The sequence below is a fragment of the Polypterus senegalus genome, chromosome 14, assembly GCF_016835505.1.
Source record: "Polypterus senegalus isolate Bchr_013 chromosome 14, ASM1683550v1, whole genome shotgun sequence".
NCBI classification, from domain to species: Eukaryota; Metazoa; Chordata; class Cladistia; order Polypteriformes; family Polypteridae; genus Polypterus; species Polypterus senegalus.
The window spans coordinates 53,811,883-53,831,849 of record NC_053167.1 but is presented as its reverse complement, the minus strand read 5'-3'; the positions used below and the strand labels follow the sequence as shown (position 1 = coordinate 53,831,849).

Below are 19,967 nucleotides of genomic sequence, written 5' to 3'. Positions count from 1 at the left end.
CAAAGAGAGTTTTGCTTCGATGGTGCCAATCACACTCATTCGCAAAGATTTTCACTATCACAGGAGCTGACGGGGCACTCAAAGTGCCACAAACGTTGCGAGAAGAGAGGACGCCGCCCGAAACTGCGAAGCTGTCGACCGGGCAGAGCAGCCCGACATTCGGCGCTTCTCATCGCCCACTTTGTTCTCACAACTCCTTGCCGCTGAAGGTGGTGTCGTCTTCACATTGTTTACAGCTCAGCGCAGTTAAAAAGTAGAAAGACACAAAGCCATTTTCCTCATCTCTTCTACTATCAAGTACTACCAATTAAAAAAAGTTATAATGTGTCAATTTCCACGACAGTCACATGGACGAATAAATAAAACTTCTCTGTCAGAACGCGCCTGGCGGCGAACTGCTCAGCGGTGGAGTCCAGAGAGGAGGGCTGGGTGAGGGCAACGCGGGGCGCACTTCTATGGGATAGATCGGCGTGTTTACATTTACTTTTTTGCAATATCAATAAAGTAACTTTCACACAAATAATAACAATTCATAAAGAAGATATAAAAATGGCGTCCACAACAGAAGTGATTAGTTCCTGTATTATAATATGTTCTGTGGTCATACGTAATTTCCATTTCAAACGCGAAAAGAATTTTATAGATAGATAGATATAGAGGGGTTGGGAATCAATTAAAAAAAATAATTGCATAATTGTATGGAATTTAACATTAAAACATACAATCATCAAATAAATATGTAAATAATGAAGTAAATATACACTGAATCACAAAATTCATTTATAATATTTAATGGGATAGTTTAAGCTTAAATAATGACCTGAAACCTGACCTTTTAAAAAAAACACTATTTGAGCAAGTATAACCTGAATTTCAATGCCTTCCTAAAAGGAAAGTTGAAAAGAAGTCATTAAGAAAACTAGGCCAATGCCAATGTATTAATTCTCAGATAGGTATGGCATATAAGACAAAGACATTTCAAAGTAAAATGAAACAGAAACAACGGTAGAACACCACACTGCTAAAGACTGACAATTGAAATAAGCACTCTTAAATGGGCATACATTAAAATTGGTGTTAAAACTCCACTCTCAATTGTTCATCACCATCAAACACTTTATAATTATATTCTAAACAAGTTTTTTTCAACTGGTACACAATGGAAGCTACCCAAGTGTGCCGTATAGCAGGGGTTCCCAAACTTTTGGACGTCAAGTACCACCTGAGGTTGAGTGAGTTGCATTGCGTACCACCCGCACCTTGTTGAAAGGGAGGGAGAGCTGCTTGGGGGGAGTTCGGGTCTAAACCGCCCCGAAATGTGAATAAGTTAAAGAATTGTAAGAAATTATGCATAAAATTAATGAAAAAATTTGCGCATGTACATAAATTGATAAATTCCGCCCCAAAACTAAATCCTGCCTTCGGCCTGTATGTGACGCAGTTACTAAAGACGAAATGGGATCGGCTTTGTGCTTAGATCTAGCGACTACGATGCAATACAGCGGCAGTGCACATATAACAACAAATGCGAGCGGTTTCTGTGAGGCAGAGTTACCGAAGACTAAATAGTGTCGGCGTTGTGCTTTCATCTAGTGACCAAAAGCTCAAACAGTGAATTAGAAGTTGACTTCCACGAAACGGAATTATGGTAGTATTAAATGAACTAAATACGGATTTGAATAATAGGTTTATTTATTCAGATGACGAAATTTCACACCACACTAAATTTGGGAATCCATGTATTATTGTATTTAAACAGTTTCATTGGTTTTTGCTCATAACAGGCTTGTCATAAAGGGTTTTGCACAGATAAATTAAATTACAGGGACCACAATGCGTACCACCTAAAAAGGCTCCCTATACCACCAGTGGTACGCGTACCACAGTTTGGGAACCGCTGCCGTATAGGATCTCCTATATGAGTGGGCAAAGGGACGAAGAAGCTGAAAAAATGCATCCAAAGGGCTCAGCAAGAGTTGTGTGTGAAAACGCCAACCTCCAAGCTGCTTTTCTTTGCCAGCGTCTCTGTTAGTCCCACCCCTTCAGACAGCTTAGCAACTGTATAGGTTTTATGCTTTGGTGGTTGGTAAAATTATGATGTGCCATGGGATTTTGTGGGTTACAAAAAGTGTGCCACCACAGAAAAAACGTTGCTCTACCTACACCTTTGCTCCTGGCACACTAAAAAAAGTTCTCTGAAGCAGCTTAAAAACTGACACTGTGCATTACTTAGGTGGTTATTTTGCGTTCTTTGCATAAATTAGAGAAGATGCCACAAACTGTAATAATGGGTAGGGATAATCATTACATTTCTGTTTTAAAGTATTTTATCATTATATTAGGGCAGTAAGCATTGAAAGCTACCTGGCAGACTGGCAAGTTAAATACAGAGGTACTAGAAACTTATTTTGGTTTTAGTGTCACTCAAAGAAAATGTATTTTGCACATACTGTATGTGATATGACAATGACTTGATCTTCTTTTAAAAAAAAAAAAAAAGACAAAAAAAGGGCGTAATTTTTGCCTTCGCTGCTTCTCTTTAGTATTGGTCTAGGACTTCCATAAACCCCCCTTCCTCCCAATGCCCTGCACCAATATCTGTACGTATAAATCAAGGAAATGAATACCAGTATCACGTAATTGACATGTAGCAAGACATTGTGAAATGTGTAATTTGACACAAATAAAAGCATTAACTTACCAGAATTAATATATATTGGCACATGCATGAGCATAGGGGACAGTTTAATGGCTCAGATAACTGTAATTTCAGGCCAGAAAGCCAGAGGGTACTATTGACCAATACCTTTTCTCCTCCTCTCTCTGCAGACCAGAAGCTTAACATCTGACGTCACTTCTAGTGTCCACCTGCCTAGACCCATCTCTTCATACCAGGCGCCTTAAAGACTGGAAGCTCCACCATCTTAAACAGTCCAATTCTGACTCTCATCTTTATGAAGTTTTCTGTTCCCCCCCACCCCCTTTCCACTGCGTTTATACCCATGTTTATAATATAGAGTTTGCCTTTGGGGCCCCAGAGACTTCTAATCGCTCTCTATCTATATAAATATATATACATATATACACACATACTGTATATACATACTATAGATAGATCAAGAAGTCAGGAGAAGTCAGTTCAATCCAGGTTTATTCATGGAAGGCCAGAGGACTTGGCAACATAAGAGGATCATTTTAACTTTTTATGGAGAACATGGGAGAGGGCCTGACATGCCTGTGTGAAGAGGCAGTGTGGGATGGAGGCTCCCCAGTATTAAGGTATGGTTCAGCGTTATACTCACAATGACAGACGTTCAACAAAAAATGTATTTCTGTCAATGAACATTCAGGGGAGTTTTTTTTTCTCTCTTAACTAATCCTTTCGTGATAATTGCTATTTGTGTATTCATGTTTTGATAGTAAAGTGTCTTGTATTGTAATTTGTTAGTGTGGGGGGTGAGCTGTATTGTGGGATTTGTGTAAATAGCCGATTTGTTAAAAATATTAACTTTATTTCAGTAATACATAGTGCTTCTGTTGATGTGCTTTGTACTTGTATAGCTAGTAGGGAAGTAGTGTTAAATCACTCACACTCTGAACCATTTCTTCATTTTTGCCTCCACTCAATGTGCAACCAATGCCTAAATCGTGCTGTCCCAGGGAGGGGAAGGACACCTGAAGAGTACACATTAACCTTTTGAGATCATTGCAAACATAAATCAATTACAAACCGATCTTGCCTTATGCAGTCAAAGAAAGTGAGCTCATTTAAAAATAAATAAATAAATTTATATATGATGCTCACCATTAACCAATATGTATTCTGGTCTCCTCATATGTACACTGAAAGTTATGAAAATGCTCCTTACTATTAGCCCAAAAATGAAGAATGTGAAAATGCTCTTTCAAACCTAATCCTTGTCTTTACTAGCACAAGTACCTGCTTAATGTTACAAGTCTGCAAAATTTTAATGCTGCTGTACACAAAGATCACCTGCTATGGTCAACTAAAGGTGTAACACACCATAAATGACCAACCGTGCCTCAGAATAAACCTGAGGGTCAAACTGATGTTTTTAACAGTGAAATTAATTGGTGGGGTCTAAATTAGGTATGAAAAGTAAATTTAAGGATACAATATTAATGCACCATTTCAGTTCATTCTTTACAAAATCTGTGTACATTGAAAAAAAAAAACACTTTATCATAACAATCCTTGGGGGATGGGGAAGGGGGGGGGGAATGCATTTGCTAAAATGTTTACTTACATGAGGCACATTGTGTTTATATAGTGGTAGAACAAAGTTTACAAAGTTACAGGTAACCCTCACTTTGTATATAAAGCCGTACTACCATGAATACCATATTCATTTAAATTTGTTCACCCTTTGCGTTTATGTACAGTTTATACACGCCTTCTGTGTTTCCAATGAATGTTAGTGACAACGGGATCTATAAATAATCATATATTCTGGGTACTATTTTTCTGGTGGTAAGGATAAATTTTCTATTTGCTTGGGTGAATTGTCATATAAATAGGAAAGTAAATCAAAACAAAACCAAACACATGAAAATATTACTGTGATTTGGTCTTTCAGGGGTAGGGCTGCGTGAAAGGCTGTTGTGCAGGGAAACTAAAAGCCGAGCAATCATGCACAACTGGTCTTTTAAAATGGCTTAATCTCATAATGTCTATGTTTTTGCTATAGAATTTCATGTAATAACTATTTTACAGTTTCTGTGTATTCATAAGATGTTGATCAACATTTGAAAACAGACTTGGTTTGAAGAAAATGAACGTATTTGGATAGTGTTTAAGTTTTTCCTCTATGCCATATAGCCTACAATGTAAAGCACTGGCAAAATAGATAGATATATAGATATATTCATAGCATTTGTAGTCTGAAGCACGATTTGATTGTATGGGTGGTTACCTACCAGGTCACTCAGACCAACCACATGTGTAAAGAGGCTTCGCCTTGGATGCGGACGTCCAAGGTTCAATCCCCACGAGGGGATGCAGTAGAGCGTGTATGCCTGATGAGTCAAATTAGGGCAAAACAAATGTTGCGTACTCTTTGCATTATTAGACAGTAAAACTATATATTTTTTATAGAAAGCACCTAACTTTAGAACATAATTTCACATGGCAAATGCATATATTACATGTTTGTGAAAAATAAATTTCAACTTTAAAAATACCAAATTTATCCTTTAATATAAACATGATTATTATAGCATATTAGTGTTATGGTTCTACTGTAACAGAAATTTTAAACACTATGTTCAAGCATATATTTTTTGGTACATAGTACCAATAAATTAGTTGCATGTTCCCCAAATACTAGTGACTACAGTAAACAAGAACAAAAAACCTGCAAGGAATAAATTATATTGTCATTTTCTGGAGCAGATTAGTACTTAATTCCTTCACCTTCCCTCATTTCTTTCAAACAACTATACTAAATGAAATACATTATGACCCTCTGTTTTCACGAAATTTACATTTGTTTTGCATATGGACACCTAATATTATTTTGCTTGATTACATAATGGCTATGTTGGCATTACCAGTCTGAAATTTTTCACATTCGATCACAGATACAGGTACTTTTAAATTTGAACTGTCAAGACAGGCAAATCTGATCTAAGCAGCAAAAAAAAAAAAAAAGAATTAAGCAATGAAGCTTGCAAAGTGAACATCGCCTTACACATGTTATTAAAATGCATCTCCATAATAAGCATTGTTTCCAGAAAAAGATATTAAATCATCCTTCCAGTGCAGGAATAAAACCAGCTACCTCTTGTATGGACAGAAAAAAAAAAAAACATTTGCATTTACACTAGTGTTAAAAGTGCTAACTTTTTCAGATCACTTCTGAATATGGTCCAACTGGTGTAATGACAAGTGTATTTCAACTCATTTTGAATATGGTAATGTGCTACCAGAACATGATCAGATCATCAAAACGTTAATACCACACGTTTAGAGGAAGCCTGCAATGCACACATGGGTGCAAAGGTCACCAAAATAGCAGGTTTGGCAATTAACCCTTTGCATTTAAAAGTTAATCACCAGTTGGTTACAAACAGGACAAAAACAGCAACTAAGCCTCCTGAATCCTAACATACAACAGAAAAAAAAATGTGCTTTACTGCAGTCGATGACATCAAAAATACTGGCTGGAACAAAAACATGAAATATTCCAAGAACTCTGCAGAAGACCAAAGGCTTTTATCTTTAGTACTGGGGGAACCCTGTGGCTGCAGGTTTTGCTCCAACAGATTTATAAGCATTTCACCTCTAAATGATCGCTGTTTACATGTCTTTTTACATTTTACATTTAGGTAAGCTTACAAGTGCAAGATTTACATTTATAAGACATTAAGGGCAAAAATATTTTTAAGTATTTCTAGCTTTAAACGCTTTGTCGTTTTTCCATTAATACACTTTCTCCTATGACAGTTTTTTTAACTGTATAATAATTGTAACTGAAATATACAGTATATGGAATGGACATCAAAGCAGGTAACAATGAATGACGAAAGTCTACACTTTCTTCTATGTCAAACTACCAAGAAGGTTTAATAGTATACACTGTAATCTCTTAAATAACCATAGCACCAAGAAGGGTTGAATGAAAATCATTAAAACGCTAACAAGTAGGCTCAATAGTATATAATCTCTTAAATAACCGGAGCACAAAGAAGACTACATAAAATACATAAATGCTTCTTATATTCCACTAATTTTTGGCAAACCAGGTTTTGTAATGTATGGATTGGCACCAGAAAGACACACTGGAAAATAACAGCTTGCTTAATTCATTTCAGGAGGCCAACCAGAAGTAGAAGAAATCCTACAGCTGTAGTGGCTGAAATTTAGAGCCACAGCAGTGCAGTATGCTTCAGAACTGTTCATAAAGACAGTTTTTTGCAATCTATTAATTGTGATAACTTGCCAGGGACTATGCAGATCTAAAAATCTGTTCACGTGGTTGTCAAATGTTTATGCAGGGTTTATTTCGTCTGTTTAAGGAAGGCTGTGTACAATCTGTATGTATCGGGAACGAATCAGAATCAGTTTATTGCTAGCATGTGAAACATACAGTACCAGAATTGACTTTGGTTAGGTGCAAATATTACATTCCATGCACGCTGCTCGAAAACACAAGTTAATGACAAACTTACTTCATAAAAGCGACGGCAGTCTCCACTCTCTGATAAAAGAAAGACGACCTTTTAACTTTTTCCAATTGCTACGACTAACTTGTGACTTGTATACAAATACACATAAGTAAATACACAACTGTTCAACTGCAATAAACTTTTAAAAGTAAAATAGGGACAACAGGCAAATCAGAGCAACCGATTTGTTTCTTAATAAATATAAAAAATATAAAGTCACCGCGTGCGAGTATTTTCGGTGTCAGAATGATCAATTGGGGTTTAGTAGGAGGAGCTACCAGAACTGAAACGTTACTTTAAATGAGCGTTTTGGATTGTTTCACTCACAACACTAACAGTGGTGAGCTGCAGTGCATCAACCACTCCCTTCCAACGTAGCTTAAAGCTTCAAGCACCAAATATATATGCACGCCCCGAATATCGCACTATTTAAAAAGACAAATAACCCTCCAACGTTTTAATCCAAAGCTGCATTCCGCAATGAATGAACAAAAAGTAACGACACTGACTGTAGGGACGGAAGGCCTGGATAGTTAAGACAGATATAGTATATGGCGAATCAATCCAAGAACCAGATGTTTCTTGGGTTTGGGGGTCTTAAAAATGTTTTTATGTACATTTCGACAAACCACTTTTAAACGTAACTACAACGTCCTTCCAAGTTTGTGGTGCTGCAGTAGTGTGAAAGAGTGCGTGGTTGGTACGGCGACAACAGAGCCTCTCGTCTCCCCATTTCTCAAAAATTGTCATCGCAGTAATGGCAAGTTAAACGAAATTTTGATTGTGAAAATATCACTTCTTAAAATGTACCAAATAAAATGGTCAAAAGAACAAATGCAGTTGCTGTAGGCTATGCCAAATACATAACCCCAAAGTGCGACTGAAAATAACCTTAAACAGAAGTACAAAATCGCAGTGGTACGTCTAAAGGTTTTAAGCATGTAAAATGCGACACTATTCCTCCAACTCGAAACAACTTCGTATGCTTCTACGCTAAAAATAAAATTATCACAAGACTTATGGTTTACATGTTAGGTCTGCTTTGAATTGAAGCGGGAAATTTGATCTTTTTAAATGTCTAGCAATTAAAATTTGTATGGTTTGTGATCTGCAATAACCTGCAATACACCTTGCAACATACGGAGACACCTTTCAAAACAAAAATAAAAAAAACGTACATTATATAATTAGTAATCCATAACGCACAGAAAAAAACAAACGCTCGAGGGAAGGGAATGCACCGTAACACGGTGTTTCTTTCATAACCCATGATAACATGAACATCTGTACAAAATGTATACTGTATGTAGAATTCTAAACATCACCTGCGCTAAGGGCTTTTTTTAATATAACACATGTAAAATACCAAAACAGCAAGACGGCGAATGTTACAGCAAAATAAGCACAGAAAACAGCAACACCAGAACTCACCGTGTATCTACTATAATTGTAATCCTTCCCGCACACCAGTTTCTTTATTTCCACTGTGAACTCTCCGCCATCTTCGCCACTGTGTTTGTTTAAATGGGGAAACACTCCCCAAACGCTCAGCCAGTACCCATAACGCTCAGCCTTCTGGGTAACGTAGTCTTGTCTCGCAGTTTTAATTCCTTCTGCGATACGATATGCTTAAAAACGAAAAACTACATCGACCAATAGGCACAGCGCTTGTTACTGTTAGGCTGGAGATGGCTTGCTGTAACAATATAACCGAAAAACTGGCAGTGTGTGCGTTGTTACTTTTGAAGCGTAACCCGACAGAGGCATCTGAACATCTTGGACGGCAGCACAGTTAAAATGTATTATGTCCTCGTTCGATTACTACGGGCGTTTTAGGTTGTCACATAGTTCCTTCTAACAGGATATAAAACGAGGAACCACTTAATAGAAAGTTTCCTGACAAATATACAGCAATATCAGTCTGAACAGCTTCATGATTGCAGTGGCATAAATAATTTTCAAGACGCAAAAACGTGGTGCCATTTTTATTGTCAGAATGAGGTCAAAGTTTATTATAAGAAAAACAGTTTGAGGAGACTTTGAAATTTTACACTCTAGTAGGCAAATTTCACTTTATTAGCAAAATGTTCGCATTACACTGAATAAACACCCTGTGTGGCCCCGGCGATCCTGTCGTGATGTCGTCAGAGAGGCCAGTTGAGTAACAGGTTTCTAGCAGTTCCATCCACCCGAGCCATAGCAACACGAACTCGTTCAACCTGTTTGATACGTTTAGTTTTTCCATGAGTTGCTACTGAAACCTAAATGCGAAAATAAAGAATGTTTACTACGTATTTTGTATATGTACAGGTTCACGATTTCCAACACGCAGCATATTACAATTATGTATAAAGTAGGTTGAAGACTTACAGCACCGTTAAGAGGATTCAGTTCGCTACTGGCAAGACTGGCACGGCCGCCCTCAACCCAGCCTTGAATTAAACGTGTCTGAGAATAAGTAATAATACATTATATGTATATAGCACTTTTCCCGTTTACAAAGGGATTATATGAATGAGAGAATAATGTTCATTTTCAATGAAAGTGAGGCAGTAATGCCGAGACAGTAACTGTTACTGTAACATACTATATTTGGTGGCACTTAGAAGCTGATTCTCATCCCTTTTTAACATTTTATATCATGCAAAAGAACAATCTGATTTTCCTTGCACGCTGTACACTTATGCTTGTTTGCTTTGATGATATTATTATACCTCAAAAGTGGCCCTGTGCTAGTCAATAATGACTAAGGTTGGGTCAAGGCCTCAACAATGCTGCTCTGATAGGTTCTGGGCCTCGGTTTCACAACTGGATGAGTTTTATAAAATACATTTCATTTAGCCATTCAGTTTCATAACTTAGTTTACTCAGTAAAAGGACCATGGGGCACAGAAACATACTCTAAAGAATGAAGCACAAGGTAGGAACTTCTCCTAGATAAGCTACCAGCCCATTATGGAGCACACACACATTTTCTCAAATGAATTCCTTGTTCTCCAGTCTGTTTAAAAGTATGTTTCCAAAAGTAGCTCCACACATTAGTAATGGAGCCTAACACACTCCACACACAAGGTATGGAAACTGACATGGTCTTCTGCTGTTGTAGCCCATGGGCCTCAAAGTTCAATGTCTTGTGTATTTTGATATGCTTTTCTGCACAGAGATGCAGGTGAGTGTGCATGTGAGTTACCATAGCCTTTCTGTCAGCTCAAACCAGTCTGGCAATTCTCCTCTGACCTCTGTCATCAACAAGGTTTCTGTTTGGAGAACCGATGCTCAATGGTTGTGTTTTGTTTATTGTGCCATTCTGAGTAAACTCTAGAGAGTGTTGTGCATGAAAATCCCAGGAGGAGTTACAGGAATATTTAAACCAGCCTGTCTGACACCAACAATCATGCCACAGTTGAAATCACTAAGGTTAAATTTTTTCCCCCATTTTGGTGTTTGATGTGAATATTAACAACTGTATACCTACACACATAAATACATACATAGAGACAATGAGAAAGTAAATTAAAGAATGGTTACGTTTTTGAAGGGCAATCTGATCCAAATAGGAGGACTGCAAACCACAAGGTTACAGGTTCAGTCTCATCTTGCCAATACCTCAGTAAGTGACTCTGTGCACATCGTACAACTCTGTTAACGGTTGTGCTTTAGTGATATGTGATTTCCATTAAATTACAGCATGTGTAAACTGTAGGCACCCTAATCAACAGTCACCCTTGGACATCAAGCACTATGAGGTTTTAACACTCCTTCCTGAACCACAAAGTCTTCCAAATTTTCTTTTTAAAATTATTCATAGATATTCTTTCATTTTTCAAGTAATATGTTTCTTTTTATTTATTTGTGTAGTTTTGCAAAGTTCCATTAACAGTTTCAGTGGCCAGATCTTGTTTCCTGCCCTGATTGATGTCACTATGGGATTTCTATGGATTTTCCACCTTCGTTTAACATTCAAAAGGTGTGCACATTCGTTTTAATGGCCACTTTGGTTTGGCCCATTGTGAGTAATTGTGGGTTTGTATTTTTGCAAAGTGCTGTTCCTGTGATAGACTTGCAACCCTTTTTGGGTTGGTTTCTTACTTGCTAAGTGCTATTAGGATTTTCTAAAGCCAAAGTATTTGTATTCATGGCATTTATATAGTTTAAATTAATTGTTAATTAGTTGCAGGTGATGTAACTAAATGTTTGATAAAATTTCCCAGATGCCTTTACTTGGGGCACACCAAGCCTGAATTCCTCTTTTATTTTATTTTATAGGTGCAGCTGTGGTCTTTATTTGCCCTTGCACAACAGGCAGCTTTTGAACTCAAAATTCACCTTAACAATACTATGAAGATTTCTTTCTTTTAATGTTTTTTACTTCATTGTATTCAACATGCTATCCTTAGATCAATGATTTGAATGACAAAGGCTTGAGGTAGAGCCAACTGCACCGACCGAGGAACAGTCGTCTGTGTGTGTATCAATGAGGTGCCGCACCACTGACCATCATCAGTCTCTACCACTACACTGCTTGTAACGGATGGCATATCTGATAAAATTGTTTTCTTTTCTACCTTCCTCTGGGAGCCGTCTCTTTTGGCCTATTGCACTGCACTTCTCACACTTAACACGTGGTGACCTGAAGCATGAGCTCAGCTAAACCTCTGAGCTTCTGTGAATAGCTAAAAATCAGGTGGTCATCCCGGCTGCCTCCGCTCCCTTCCACTAAAATGGCAGCATTTACTGCATTGGTGAAACAATGTGTCACTGTCTGCTTTGTCAGTGTTTTTATCATTTATACTTATCAAGTCTATTGAATGGAAATGGAAAATGTAATTACCCACAATTTGTTTATGCAGAATAACATTTATATGTATCCATTATTCTATTTATATGTTTGGTATTTATAGTTTACATAAACATTTATTATTTAAATATGTACATTTTTGTTGGTTAATTTTTTATCCTAATTAGTGCTTTTTATGAAAATAATTTTATTCATCTTCTCAGAAAATTTACATTTTTTCTTCATCAGGATTAGTCCCCACTGGGATAAGCCAACAACAGTCTGGTTGTCTAGATGACAGTTCAAATTTGATTATTCTGAGAACACAGCTCAGATAAGGTTTGTTTGACATTTAACCTGATAGGTAGACCTGTAGACACTACTAAATAATTAATTTTTGTAGTATTTATTGAAGCTGAGACCATAAGTGCAATATATAAAATATATGGTGCCCTCCATAATATTTGGGACAAAGGCACATTTTCATTGATTTACTCCTCTGCTCCAAATTTTAAGATTACAAATCATACAGGTGTGATTAAAGTGCACATTGCAGACTTTTTAATTTAAGGGTATTTGCATACATTTCGGTGACACCATGTAGACATGACAATACTTTTTTACCTGGTGCCCCCATTTCAGAGCACCATAATATTTGGGACAATTGATGTCACGAAATGTATGCAAATACCCTTAAATTAAAAAGTCTGCAATGTGCACTTTAATCACACCTGTATGATTTGTAATCTTAAAATTTGGAGCAGAGGAGTAAATCAATGAAAATGTGCCTTTGTCCCGTATTTTATGCAGAGCATTCCATGTTTCTTATAGGCCCTTCTTTAAATTATTTTTTATTGATCTCTGGAGTTACTTATGTCATTTTCTGTTCACTTTATTCTTTCATTCATTAACTTCATAGCACATATTTGCTTGGCTTCTGTGAACTAACAATAACGGGCACTGCATTGTGCCTGATATGTGTGAACAGCGAGGTGACACATGATGCCGGGTACTGAAAGCCACCATCGCTCTGTTTACAAATTTGCTCTTCCTGTCTTTCCAAATGGCCCAGCGTCCAGTGAAGTCTCAAGAGTCTGTTCATGTGTGGAGGAGGGGGATAATCTCATTTTCTGCTCTCTTGAAAGGCTCTTCCCTATTTAGGCAGCAGATGATCCAGTTAGCAAAGTCTTTGGATTATTATTAACCAGGAGCTTACATCCTACGTGATAACGCTGATTAGATCAGGGGTCAGACTGTCTGGAGATTTTTTTTTTGTTTGGCAAGCACATGTCTTATTCATTTAATATGGTTTTCTTTTACCTCCAATACAATTTCAGCTCACACTAAGTGAATTTCAAGTGTGCTCAGTCATTCACATTTTTCTGCACATTTTCTTTTTGTTTCCTAAAAACAATTATAGACTTAAAAGAATTAGCTAAACCGTGACATTCTTTAATACAAATTAGATATTTACTATCAATACGCCCACAGCAGAGGATGAAAACATCAATTTAGGCATTCATACACCAAATGTTAACTTAACCAAACCAATTTTTAGCCTTTAGCTTGTTTCTTTCTAAAATCCATAATTTGCTAAATGTTGAAATGACATAAGGCAGTTAAAGGATGCCTCATAAATTGTAGAGACTGAGGTTCAGTTCTCAGACTGATCACCATCTTTGAGTGGTTTGCACATTCCCTCACTGCATTGTATGGAATCTGTAGAATTCTTAATTCAAGCCAAAGATGTGTACTTAGAAGAACTTGTAACTATAAATTGGACCAACGTGGTTATGTGAATGAATGTGACTGGTGACGGAGTGGTTTCCCATTCAGAGTGTTTTTCCAGCTATATACTCAAAGATGCTGGGATATATTCCACATCATCCTGTGATCTTTTAATAGCAAATGTAGACACAGAAAAGAGGCCCATTGATGCAGTGCTGAATAAAGTACCCAACAGCATTCTGTATCTGAGTAACAGTTTATATACCTTTCTGCAAAGTGACTCAAGGAAAGTAAAAATCTGCCCCTAAGAAAACTTCTCAAGCAGAAGTGTTAAAATATCTGATATTAAGTTTATCAGAAATACAAAATTAAAAATCAAGTAAATGCAGCATCTGTCCAGGTTCTATACAGCTGAAAGGACGTTCTTACAAGCATAATGTAATTGAGGCTTCCTTCCTTTTTATGTGATTTATATTCAATCAGTAAGGTATGAGTAACTTGAAGCAGCGATATTCTCTGCAAGCCAGCGTACAAATAATTTAATATTAATTCACTGGTGTACATAGACGCTAATATAAGAGGTGTACTGGCAGCCATGCTCCACTTTAAGAATGAGCTAAACCACTCCTGAAAATCCCATTTTAACATGAGATTTCATAACGGAAACTCCTGGTTTCAAAAAATGTATATGGATACATTTTTAAGCATTCACTGGCTCCCATAAAGACCACCAGCAACACCAAAATACATGTAAAATGAAAGAATACATTTACTAATAGCATTAGAAAACAAAAAAAAGCCCTAAAAAGCCATTGTCCTTCCTTAAATGTTTAATAAAGCACTTTACCTAGAGTTTATCTCCAATAGTTAATATTTCAAAGGAATGGTGTTTCAATGTGTCTTGGTCATTTCAAACTAATTCATAGCCTCCTTTGGAGCTGCATCCCACAACACCTAGGATACTGTGGGAAGACATGTGAGCAACACACTTGGCAAGGTGACTGACCCATGGTACACGAACACACAAGAGCACTTCGCTGCAGTTTGAGAATTAGCACGCCCGTTTCACAAGTTGCCATGAGGATAGTGTTTGAATGCAGCAGCATCTGCTGTGGAAATAGCAACACCAGTATCCAGCCTCGCCCAATTTTCTAAGTTGTGGCCTATAGTGAGCTGTTTTAGCATTTACATCACTCCTTTTGGGGTGTGAAGTTTCAAAAGGCAGAAATTGTTTATTTTAACTGGGAATGACTGCATATATGATCGGCTGTTAGCACCAGCGGTACCAATCTGAATATTGCCCCAGATTCTTAGTTTATGTGAATTTTCCTAAAACCGTTGTCCTGAATTTAAGATAGATGACTTAAGTAAACTATTGTGCATACACATGTAACCTATTTGTTTTCTGGTTTAATTTTTGAGTAACAAATAGTACCAGCTAATATACAGAATTTACAGTGCATCCGGAAAGTATTCACAGCGCATCACTTTTTCCACATTTTGTCATGTTACAGCCTTATTCCAAAATGGATTAAATTTATTTTTTTCCTCAGAATTCTACACACAACATCCCATAATGACAACATGAAAAAAGTTTACTTGAGATTTTTGCAAACTTATTAAAAATAAAAAAATTGAGAAAGCACATGTACATAAGTGTTCACAGCGTTTGCCATGAAGCTCAAAATTGAGCTCAGGTGCATCCTGTTTCCCCTGATCATCCTTGAGATGTTTCTGCAGCTTAATTGGAGTCCCCCTGTGGTAAATTCAGTTGATTGGACATGATTTGGAAAGGCACACACCTGTCTATATAAGGTCCCACAGTTGACAGTTCATGTCAGAGCACAAACCAAGCATGAAGTCAAAGGAATTGTCTGTAGACCTCCAAGACAGGATTGTCTCAAGGCACAAATCTGGGGAAGGTTACAGAAAAATTTCTGCTGCTTTGAAGATCCCAATGAGCACAGTGGCCTCCGTCATCCATAAGTGAAAGAAGTTCGAAACCACCAGGACTCTTCCTAGAGCTGGCCGGCCATCTAAACTGAGCGATCGGGGGAGAAGGGCCTTAGTCAGGGTGGTGACCAAGAACCCGATGGTCACTCTGTCAGACCTCCAGAGGTCCTCTGTGGAGAGAGGAGAACCTTCCAGAAGGTCAACCATCTCTGCAGCAATCCACCAATCAGGCCTGTATGGTAGAGTGGCCAGACGGAAGCCACTCCTCAGTAAAAGGCACATGGTAGCCCGCCTGGAGTTTGCCAAAAAGTACCTAAAGGACTCTCAGACCATGAGAAACAAAATTCTCTGGTCTGATGAGACAAAGATTGAACTCTTTGGTGTGAATGCCAGGCGTCACGTTTGGAGAAACCAGGCACCGCTCATCACCAGGCCAATACCATCCCTACAGTGAAGCATGGTGGTGGCAGCATCATGCTGTGGGGATGTTTTTCAGCGGCAGGAACTGGGAGACTAGTCAGGATAAAGGGAAAGATGACTGCAGCAATGTACAGAGACATCCTGGATGAAAACCTGCTCCAGAGCACTCTTGACCTCAGACTGGGACGACGGTTCATCTTTCAGCAGGACAACGACCCTAAGCACAGAGCGAAGATATCAAAGGAGTGGCTTCAGGACAACTCTGTGAATGTCCTTGAGTGGCCTAGCCAGAGCCCAGACTTGAACCTGATTGAACATCTCTGGAGAGATCTTAAAATGGCTGTGTACCGACGCTTCTCATCCAACCTGAGATGAGTTGAGGTGATGCAAGGAGGAATGGGCGAAACTGGCCAAGGATAGGTGTGCCAAGCTTGTGGCATCACATTCAAAAAGACTTGAGGCTGTAATTGCTGCCAAAGGTGCATCGACAAAGTATTGAGCAAAGGCTGTGAATACTTATGTACATGTGATTTCTCAGTTTTTTTATTTTTAATAAATTTGCAAAAACCTCAAACATTTTTCACGTTGTCATTATGGGGTGTTGTGTGTAGAATTCTGAGGAAAAAAATGAATTTAATCCATTTTGGAATAAGGCTGTAACATAACAAAATGTGGAAAAAGTGATGCGCTGTGAATACTTTCTGGATGCACTGTAAATCTATGTATCAATGTAATGTCGATCAAATGAAAGTAAAATATATTGTAATAGCTCACTTTAGGTCACGTGAGAGTTCATTATTAAATGCTCTTGCCTGTACTTTTTTATTCTTCTAAATAACTAGAAAACCACCAATATTTGTCAGCAAGCAGGTGAAAACGAATTATGTGTATATGGAAAGGTGATTAGGTGATGGTCACTTCCCGAGCCAGGTGGCAATTGTGGCCTTTGAGTCACGATAATAGTGGCAAGAGATAGGGTTATGGGGAGAAACTAATTATGCTTAATGAGCATAAGGAAATATTGGTGGAAAAGCAAACTGACCGGATGAGGGAGTTATGTCTTAGGAGTCAGATAGTAATGAAAAATGTACAAAGCAAGGACATAAGGGCTCACTTCATTGAACTGAGATGGCTTGGTCCTCTATTCAAGAAAATCTTATTCCAATTGCTCATCCAAAAACTCAAGAGTGTTTTTCTTTGAGGTGAGAACAGGCTTTTCTCCACGACACTAATTCATGAAAATGAAAATAGAAAATTTTATAATGAATCATTTCTACTTCGTTACTATACAACACTAGAAAGATGGATGACTTATGGCATCAGTCCCCCCCCAAAAAAAATTAATAAATATGTGTAAACACCGACCTAAGGAATGCATTATTTTTGCTCATTTTTTTTACAATTTTTCAGTTACTTTAGTAGTAAAATACCATTTCTTCAAGTACTGTATACCATGCTATTCCATATTAATTCTCTCTTAGATATTTTTATTAGTCTTAGATCAATCTATTTCCCTTTTCCAGTACTTATTGAGAAAAACAGAAAATGTCCAAAATAAAAGATTGTGGCTTGGGATCATTTATTTCTAAACATACTAATCTCTAGTGGTGCAAGGACTCATTAACAACCCTAAATTTTTCATAAGTGGGACTGTTATTTTTATTATTGTTATAAATACATTCATTTTAAAACATTTTAAAAGTCCAATCATACCAATTTAAATAATGTAAATGACGCTTCTTTTGCAAGTCTCGTTTGAATGATTTTTGTTAACACTACTTTAAATTCACTTACAAATGGTGGAAATAAACTGGTTACTTGTGCCTACCTTTGAAAATATGGCATAACCAGTAACATTATAAAGTATAACAGCAAATGGATTACTGTTTCTGTCATTCCTTGTAATTTGTGTATTATAAAGCACTGACCTTTGAGTTTTACGTGATTTGTGTTTTGAATGCTCTTAATGTGTGCACTTCCAGTCTTTGAGCGTACAAGTGAAACTGTTTTCAATTAGACTATCTCCAACATCACGTCTTTCTATATCCCGTATTCCAGCAACATAAATGTACCAAAGAGGTGCAAAGCTGCAGTGCCTTACCTAAAAGAAGCTGGAAAGTTTAGTAACGATTGACCTGGTAGTTCATGAATATCAGTCAAATCCGTGACCTTGAACTATCATTCAATATATGGCAGTGGAGATGTTCCAGGGTACTAAGTAGGTAAGGCTGGCAGCAAACCCATCATCAAAGTTAACACAGCTAGCGGTGGGGGTTTCTACTTGCCATTGGTACATCACTGAAATTTTCAGTGCCAACATTAAACTATGAAACATTTTACAGTTCTGGTTATTATCTTTTGCTAATAAAATGTCAAGGGTTTGTTGTTGAGACACTGTTAACACTTATCATGCATTACCCATGATTCCCTCCAAAAAGACCTACTTGCAAAACTAGTAAACTCTGTAAGTTACTTGTTGAGATCCTCCTGTTAAGTGGCCAAGACTGATTAAATTTAAAGTCAGTCTTGTTAGATGGACATGTATTAGCTTTCCAAATTTGTATTTTTTAAGAGTTAAATTAACTGTTATAGTACAGGTGCCCAACTCCAAGCTGCAGGTTCTCTTTTTGTTACCTTCTTCATCAGCAACCAATTTCTGCTGTAAATTGACTTTTTCCCTTCATTTTAATGGCCTTGTTTTTTAAGTTTCAATCCTCTGAATTGATTCTTATGTAATTAAATGGCAGCCAAACAAAACTGAGATGTAAAGTGAGTAAACAGATGACCAGCTAAGTCGGGGCCTTAAACTCCAACCAATTTCACACCAACCAGTTTCTTAATTAGGTGCAGATTCTTGCTGTAAATTAAACCTGTTATTTAATTCCATGGCTTATTGGTGTTCTCATTCTGCCACAGTAGACACATTTCCAGAATTGTAAACTTTTTTTTCCTAAGGGTACCGTCAAAATATTTTGTGGAACTGAGCAGATCAACATTACTGAGAACTTCATCTTTCTTTACATTCAGATATTGTATGATGGACACGGTTTGCTGGTCACGTGTTGCCTCAATTTGTATATCATTATTGTTTGACTGCTAATTAAAGAAAAAAAAAAACAATTGTGGGGGTCTGAGACTTAAATAGCAAGTTGGGTACAATCAAGTCAAAAGAAGTCAATTTGGAGCAAAAACTGGTCACTAATTAAGAAAAGGGTTAGAAGGAAAACTTGCAGACACTCCAGGATCGGAGTTGGACATCCTGTCTTGTAGCAAGTAACACTGGTGATTTTGTAATGTAGGTTTGTAATAGATATCAGAACACTCTAGACGAGAACAGGCCATTCAGCCCAACAAAGCTCGCCAGTCCTATCCACTTGTTTCCTCCAAGAAAACATCAAGTCGAGTTTTGAAAGTCCCTAACGTCTTACTGTCTACCACACTACTTGGTAGCTTATTCCAAGTGTCTATCGTTCTTTGTGTAAAGATATATTTCAGTTAGGGGAGGTGTACAGCATATTAAAATGCATGTATGTAGTATAAACTATTGTTTACTTGGAAAGAAAAAAAAAATGTATATGTGTAAATATGTGTACACACTCAAAACACACACACACAGAGTATGTGTAAAAAAAAAAAAAAAAAGCTAAGCTGCAAAATAAGGAATGCCAAGGCCTACCCAGACCCTATACTGGCCCCTGCCTGATGCCAATTATACTTACCTCTTTTTTCGATTGAAAAAGTCTACAGTTGTTACCCCAGTCACAGTGGCTAGCATTGCTTCCCCACAGTTGCAAGTCTTATGCTGCGTTCGTTCCATTTACCTCAGATATCACAGCTGGAAATAACGTCACACTCGAGTTGACCACGTTTCAGTCAAACATTTAGAAAAACAATACGGATG

General features: G+C 37.4%; 1 protein-coding gene across 6 annotated transcripts in view; it reads right to left on the bottom strand.

Annotated features, from left to right (window-relative positions):
• Window positions 1-8,713, bottom strand: part of ncoa3 (nuclear receptor coactivator 3) — a 273,711-nt gene extending 264,998 nt beyond the window's left edge. For 3 of the 6 annotated variants that reach the window (XM_039734687.1, XM_039734686.1, XM_039734691.1), the window contains exon 1: window positions 8,620-8,712. The gene's annotated coding sequence lies outside the window, so the exon portion shown is untranslated. Of the gene's footprint in view, window positions 1-8,619 lie in introns of all 6 variants that reach the window. The other 3 variants (XM_039734693.1, XM_039734689.1, XM_039734688.1) reach the window with 3 other exon arrangements.
• Between the last annotated feature and the right edge of the window lie 11,254 nt (window positions 8,714-19,967).